This window comes from Echinops telfairi, unplaced genomic scaffold, assembly GCF_000313985.2.
Source record: "Echinops telfairi isolate 266 unplaced genomic scaffold, ASM31398v2 ScPeMD7_7424;HRSCAF=8462, whole genome shotgun sequence".
Classification (NCBI taxonomy): Eukaryota; Metazoa; Chordata; class Mammalia; order Afrosoricida; family Tenrecidae; genus Echinops; species Echinops telfairi.
In genome coordinates this window covers 86,411,457-86,418,787 of record NW_022111324.1, presented here as the reverse complement: position 1 = coordinate 86,418,787, position 7,331 = coordinate 86,411,457, and positions in this window count along the sequence as shown.

Below are 7,331 nucleotides of genomic sequence, written 5' to 3'. Positions count from 1 at the left end.
CGCGCGTGCGCACGCGGACCTCGCGTGGCCGGGCGCCTGCAGCCCAGGGATGGCGGTGGGCTGCTGGAGGGCAGTCGCTACAGCCGGTTGGCCAGAGGAGGCGGAAGGCTGCAAACGGGAAGGAGAGCAGTCCTTGTGCCAAGTTGGCTTGCCTTCGTAACGACTTTAGCGTCGTCATTTGAGGCGCGCGGCTAGTAAAAGTCTTCTTTTAAGTTGTTATTGCAAACCCCACCCCTACCCCAACTTGGTTCCTCTGCAACTGGGGCGCAGCCGGGACGCGTGGCTGCGGGCGGAGGTCAGTTCTGTGAGAGGGAAACCAGCCGACCTGCTGAGCTTTCAAACCGAGTCTTTGCAAGCGGGGCTGAGCAGGTGTCGGTGCAACACTCATGCCCAAGGTGACAGAACAGGTGCCCAAGAGCCCCGGTCATCCGTGTGGCCCACAGGTAGGGAGCGCTGCAAGCGCTCCCGACTCACAGCTGCAGTTGCGCTTCTGGTTAAGAGAAACGTTGGTTGGGGATTGGGGTGGGGTTTAAAGAATCAAATCTATTCCCGAATCCCGTCAGCTTGGGAACATAGCGATAAACATTCACCGGATGGGAGATTTTGATTGGGAGTCTCATACACCGATTATGGCCAGGGTCAGACCCCTATCTCATAGAACCCATTCTTGGGCCAGAGAACACTAGAATCTGCCTCGGCTAATGCAGTGGTTATGAGTTGGCCTGCGATGCGCATGTTCCGCCGCTCTGCCGGAGGAAGATGCCGGACAGACAGAAAGAAGTGTGAGCTAGACCCCTAGTGGGGTGTGCATTGTGAGAACACTCCGCTACCAACACTTCTGTGGCCACTTGGCTCCGTCCTCCAACCCTCCCTGAGGTCTTTCTCAGCTCCTCCATCATAGCTCTTTGGCTCTGGGTTTTTACTCCTCTACAATCTGATAGCCTAGGGTTGTCCAACTCAATGAAAACTTGGGCCATTTGGTGCAACAGGCAAGATTCGCGGGGACCACATCACATTTACAATTTTGTTAAATTTATATTTTGAAGTGAGGATTCAGGAATATGGATGGGGTAATTAAAACTAAGGTGACCAGATTTTAGCATTGGTAAAGCGGGCCATCATTGATAAAATTCATATCCTGGCGAAATAGCCACATGGCAGCCGAAAACCGTCTACCCTAGCTTGTCGTGCATTTTTTTCCAAAAATCAGGACTTTTTAAAAACGTCGCAGGACGCGGGAAAAATTGTTAAAAATCGGGACTGTCCCGCCAAATGCGGGACGTCTGGTCACCTTAATTAAAACACTATATAATTGTTTTAATTTAAACATTTATTTTATTTGATGTATTTATAAAACTAAAATGATTCTTTTTTACCTGAAACCTGCCAGCGCTTTCCTCCTACTAGTTTCCACTTACCTCTTATGTTGTGACTGGAAAAATATAACAAAGTAACTAATAAAAAACACAAAGTGTTGGAGAGCTGACAAACATGATGCACAATCATAATGACTTCCCTCCAAAAATGTTAACTAGCGCCGCCGCTAGGTATGATTCATAACAGCACAACCCGGAGTGCTTTTTTTAACCCTTTCTCTATTAGGATCTGCTTACATGAGGTGACACTGAGTGGCAGACATATCGCTTCCAAACGTCGCCGGAACTGAGTCAGCACGTTTATACACGTCCACAGGCCCCCAGGAAAGGCACTGGGCCACGTGCAGACTCGTCTTCAGTAGTTAAAGGGTTAACGAGGGAATTGTGTGTACGGTATTGTCTCCATCTCCCCTAAGCGCTATTTTCTTCATAACAATTTTGTCTATTTTTATTTTATTTCAGAGCTTCATGGGCCACAAAAAATTACCTCATGGGCCATGCAGCTTGCGGGCCGCCAATTTGACACCCCCCACTCTAGCAGAGAAGTGTCCGTGTTCCTGTCATAGACAAGGTCCTGTATTTTGAGAAATTCTAAGTGGTATGCCTGTTTTTGATTTTAGATCTCCTAGAATTACTTTCAAGGAGCCCTGGTGTTTGGGATTGACTGCTAACTGCAGGGTGAGTGGTTTGAACCCACCAGCCACTCAGCAGGAGAAAGATGAGGCTCTCCATTTTGGTAAAGATTTTCCGTCTGGGAAACCCTCAGGAGCAGTTCTACTCTGCTCTGTAGGGTCCCCATGCCTTGGAATCCACTAGAGGGCAGTGAGTTTGGTTTTTGAGTTAGAATTATTTTGTGTATATTTCTTGTTCAATGGCCTGATGCTTTGTTGCTTTCTTGTTTGGCTTCTAGAGCACTCGGTTTGATTTAGATTCCTGAGTATAACAGATTGGTTCTTATTAAGATATTTCAGAGAAAAGATATGATCTAGGAAGTAGTAAAAAGACAACCTAAGCCAGAGTTTCCATTCTTTAAATCTAAGACAGGCAGGAGTTTTCTTTGGCTGTATGTAGGAACTGCTGTATGTAGATAAGAAAGAGATCACTAGATACCTAACCCTCTCCAATCCCCACCCCTCCAAAAAAAAAAACCACCCAAAGCCTAAACCCACTGCCATTGAGCTAATTCTGACTTATATCAAACCTATATGGGGTTTCCAAGATTGTAAACCATTACAGGAATAGGCAGCCTCATCTTTCTCCTGCAGAGAAGCAGGTGAATTTGGACCACTAACCTTGTGGCTAGCAATTGCAATGCCTACCCATAGTGTGTTATTAGCTGTAAATGGGCCCCAGGTCTCAGAAATCTGGACAAACGCAAAGCTAACTAACTCATGGTCACAGAGTCCATTCTGACCCATAGACCCTCGAGGGCAGAACAGACGAGACAGAAGCAGACTGTCACGTCTTTCTCCCAAAGAGTGAACTGTCGACCTTTGGTTAGCAGCTGAGCTCTTTGGCCATAGTGGCATCAGGATAGAGTGGTATAAATAGAAACTAAGTTGTCATTTCAGTACTCACTGTCATCGAATCAATTCTGACTCACAGGGACCCTACAGGACAGGGTAGAACTGCCCCCGTAGGTTTCCGAGGCTATGAATCTTTGCAGAAGCCGAAAGTCTCATCATTCTCCCAAGAAATGGCTGATGGAATTGAACTGTCAACTGTTTGGGCCAGGGCTGGACCATCCAGTCGCCTCCCCCAGCTCTCCTGAAAGAGGGCCTGCTGGACTGTGCAGCCCCTTCCCCCCATCTCTCAACGCCAGAGCTGGACTGTGCAGTCCCTGCCTCCAGCATCCCCAGGAGCTTATCTCTCCGGCCAGGTCTGTCCAGCCCCTTCCCTCAGCGTTCCGGGACGATTTCCTCACAGACACGTCCTGACGCAGACCCTGCAACAGCAGCACCAGGCCTTCCTTCCCCTCATCAGCACATCTGTCCTTGGCTCAAGCCTATATACGTCCCACTGCCTCACTGCCAGGCGTGATTCCCCTGACCTAACTCTTGGGTCTCAGAACCCACCCGGAGACTCAAGATGGCCCCATCCTTCTCTGCTCTCCCTTCCCTCCTGGGAGTTCTTTCCCTGCCTCAATAAAACCTTTCTCAACTTCACATTACCAGCTAAATTTTGTTTGTTCCGCGCCTGGGTCTCCAACCTCTCATCTTGGTGCCGAAAGACGCGGGGCTGACAGGAGGGGCCTCTGTGCTGCCCTGGCCTTCCTCTGGCCGGTGCGCAGCCCCATCCTCTGTTTCCGACCTCTCATCAACCTTGCTGTAAGCAGCTCAGTGCATAACCCACTGCATAACCCCCTGTGCTTCAAGGTCTCCTGTCATTTCAAAGTTGTGTGTAGTTTCTTATTTTATGTAAAATGAAAGCTTAGGCCTTTGTGGAAAGCCCATTTGAGTGGAAAAACCACTCACAGAGATCATTAAGTTATGTAAATGCAAAGCCAAAATCACAACTCAAAGAGAAAACAGTAAAGAATAGTATTTCTTAAAGGAAACAGATGTCCTTGAGTGCACCTATAAAAGATTCTTTATGCCAATAACTCTGATTTTTTGAGAAAAGTTATTGGGTTTTGTACTCCAGGAAACTGGGTTTTTAAATATTCTCACAGATTGCTTTGGTTCTGAACTACTTAGTGTTGATTGTTGTGGGAAACTGGGTGTGTGCAGACAAATTCTCTACGCTCATATTTAAGGAGTCTGGGAGGCAGAGTCTGGTGGAAGAAGGCCTCCACACTCCTGAGTTGGAGATGCATCCCAGCCACATTCTCCTAACTAAAAGTTATTCCCCATAATAATGCCATTTTTTTAGGTGCTGCTTGCAAGCACTTGGTTGTTTACTATACACTTGAAGGTTATCTGCTTGAAGGCTATCTGTCTGAAGGTTGTCTGCTATCAAGAGCAATCAGACCCCCCTGCCCTAAGTATGGCCCAATCCCTCCTGATAAAGATCATAGGTTGCTCCCCAGGAGAAGAGCTCAGGGACACTCAAGGTCAAGCCAGTCCAGGGATGACCAAGGTTAAGCTGCTATCTTAACTCTAGAACTTGCCCATCTTATTATTTATGTACCTTCCTGTTACGTGTATGCCCCTAGTGTCTCCCCTTCCTGTTAGTGTATGCCTGTAATATAACCCCTTCCTGTTACATGTGTGTATGGCGTGGCTTGCATGCCCAAGATTATATAAGCCTGTTAAGAAAATACATTCCCCGCCTCTCTGGTTCCAGTCTTCATGGAAGAGGTGAGCCCTTGCATGTCTTGTCTGATGTCTCTTTTAATTTACCCTTCAATTACTCAACCGCCCCTTGGACCTGTTCAATGGAGGCTGATTCCCCTACAGATTGTGTGGCAGAAGCAGTAGTGCAGAATTAATCTGTGTACCACTAATTATTTCTCCTTTCCGTTCAGGCCGTGGCATCACTCAAAGGATTCAGAACTGGGTGGCCTACGCCGAGTATCAGAAATGATACAAAATGGTTATCTATAAAATTTTTGTGCAGTGTTTCCACAGACATTTATTATTTAATTAAAAAAACTCCTCATAGTTATAACACCTAAAACACTTTTTTATAAACCTACCTTACATACATCAATTTGCCTATAAGGCTGAAACTCTATGCTAGTTTGCTTTTTGTACCTTCTAATGCACTCAGATGGGCTGAATTAGCTGCAGTAACAATGATTTCAAAATGTCTGTGCAGAGTTAATCTCTCTTTCAGACTACATGTCTCACACCAGGTGACAAAAGCTAGGCTCAAGTTTCATCTAAACACACGCTTCTGTGATCAACAACGCAGGAAAATGGAATATGTAAATTGGGTGTTAGCTCTTAAAATTCCAGGAAGAACTGATATGTATCCCTGCCACTTACATTTCACTGATGTGATAGTTCAGGTTTTGTTGTATCTTGGTTGGGACAGGGTTCTCAGTGGTTTAGCAGTTAAGATCTAGTAATCCCCTATGAGGAGATTTTAAGGATGTGCCCTGCTTCCAATATAAAGGAACACTGTGGAAAAGCCTGCTTGCTTTTTGCTGGGTCTGGATCCTGCATCTGGCGCATCAACTTCCAATTCTTTAGACTTGAGCCAACTGCTTGCTGTATTGCCTGCTGATCCTGGGAGTCCTCAGTGAGTGCCCTGACATCTAACCTGCCCGTCTTGGATTCATCCACCTTAGCAGTACCAGGCTGTTGTCTTCCTGCCAAACTTAGTTCATCAGCCGTCCAGCCATGTGAGTCAGGAGAAACCTCCAGCCTAACATCTAACTCATGGACTTGAATCGTGCCCACTTCTACCACTATGTGAGCTATTTATATAAACCTCTTTCTATATGTGTGTGTGTGTGTGTGTGTATATATATATATGTATATATATACACACACACATATAGAGAGAGAGCCCACTTCTACCACTATGTGAGCTATTTATGTAAACTTCTTTCTATATGTGTGTGTGTATACACATATATACATATATATAGAGCCCACTTCTACAACCATGTGAGCTATTTTCTTTATATAAACCTCTTTCTTTGTGTGTGTGTGTGTGTATATATATATATATATTGCCCACTTCTATGACTATGTGAGCTATTTTCTTTATATAAACCTCTTTCTATATGTGTGTGTGTGTGTGTGTATATATATATATATATACTCTTCTCCATTTGAAAATTCACTAACTGCATAATTTAATTCCTCTTTTTCGGTTTTAGTTGTCATTGTGTACAAATTGATATCTATGGCCCCCAATTTCAGTCTCCACCCTTCCACCCTTGTGAACCCTTGATAAATTCTAAATTATTATTATGTTGTACACAGTCCACTGTCTCCCTTCACCACGTTTCTGTTGTTTGTCTCCCTTGGGAGTGGGGTGGGGGGGGTGTTATATGTCAATCATTGCAATTGGTTCTTCCTTTTTCCCACTTCTCCCCCCACCTTCTCCCCTCAGTCATGGTATCAATACTCCCATTACTATGCCTGAGGGGCTTATCTGTCCTGGATTTCATGTGTTGAGAGCTCTTATCTGTACCAGTGTGCATGCTCCTGTCTAGCCAGATTTGTAAGGTAGAACTGGGGTCGTGATAGTGGGGGGGGTGTGGTGAAGCATAAAAATTTAGAGCAGCGGTTCTCAACTTGTGGGTCACAACCCCTTTGGGGGTCGAATGACCCTTTCACAGGGTCGCCTAGGACCATTGGAAAACACATTTCCGATGGTCTTAAGAACCGAGACACCGCTTCTCTCTCCGACTCCAGGTGGGTCTGCCCACATGCAGAAACGCCCACATATGAGTACCTGGCATGAAGACTGTTACCTATACTACACCATGCCTCAAGACAAGATTTCATTTATTTGTAATTAGAAATAATTATTTCACAATATATAATGGCATATTATTTTTGTGATTAATCACTATGCTTTAATTATGTTCAATTCGCAACAATGAAAATACATCCTGCATATCAGATATTTACTAAACGATTCAAAACAGTTACAAAATTACAGTTATGAAGTAGCAAAGAAAATAATTTTATGGTTGGGGGTCACCACAACATGAGGAACTGTATTAAAGGGCACTTCTTGTCTGTCCTGGAGGGTCCTTATGAATCAGAATTGGCTTGATGACAGTAAGTTGTCATATGTTGTAGCAAAATGAAACACATACCCAAACACACACACACACACACACACACACACACACACACACACACGCCAAACCAGAAAACAATATTTGCTGGCTTAGGTTGTGGATAGACTATAACTCCCTCTTATACACTCCTGGTGAGACTGTAAAATGTTTCAACCAGTGTGGATAAAGGTTTGATGCTTCTGCGGATGGTGCCCGGCTATTAAAAGATATAGTGTCTGGGATCTTAAAGGCTTGAAGTTACACAAGCC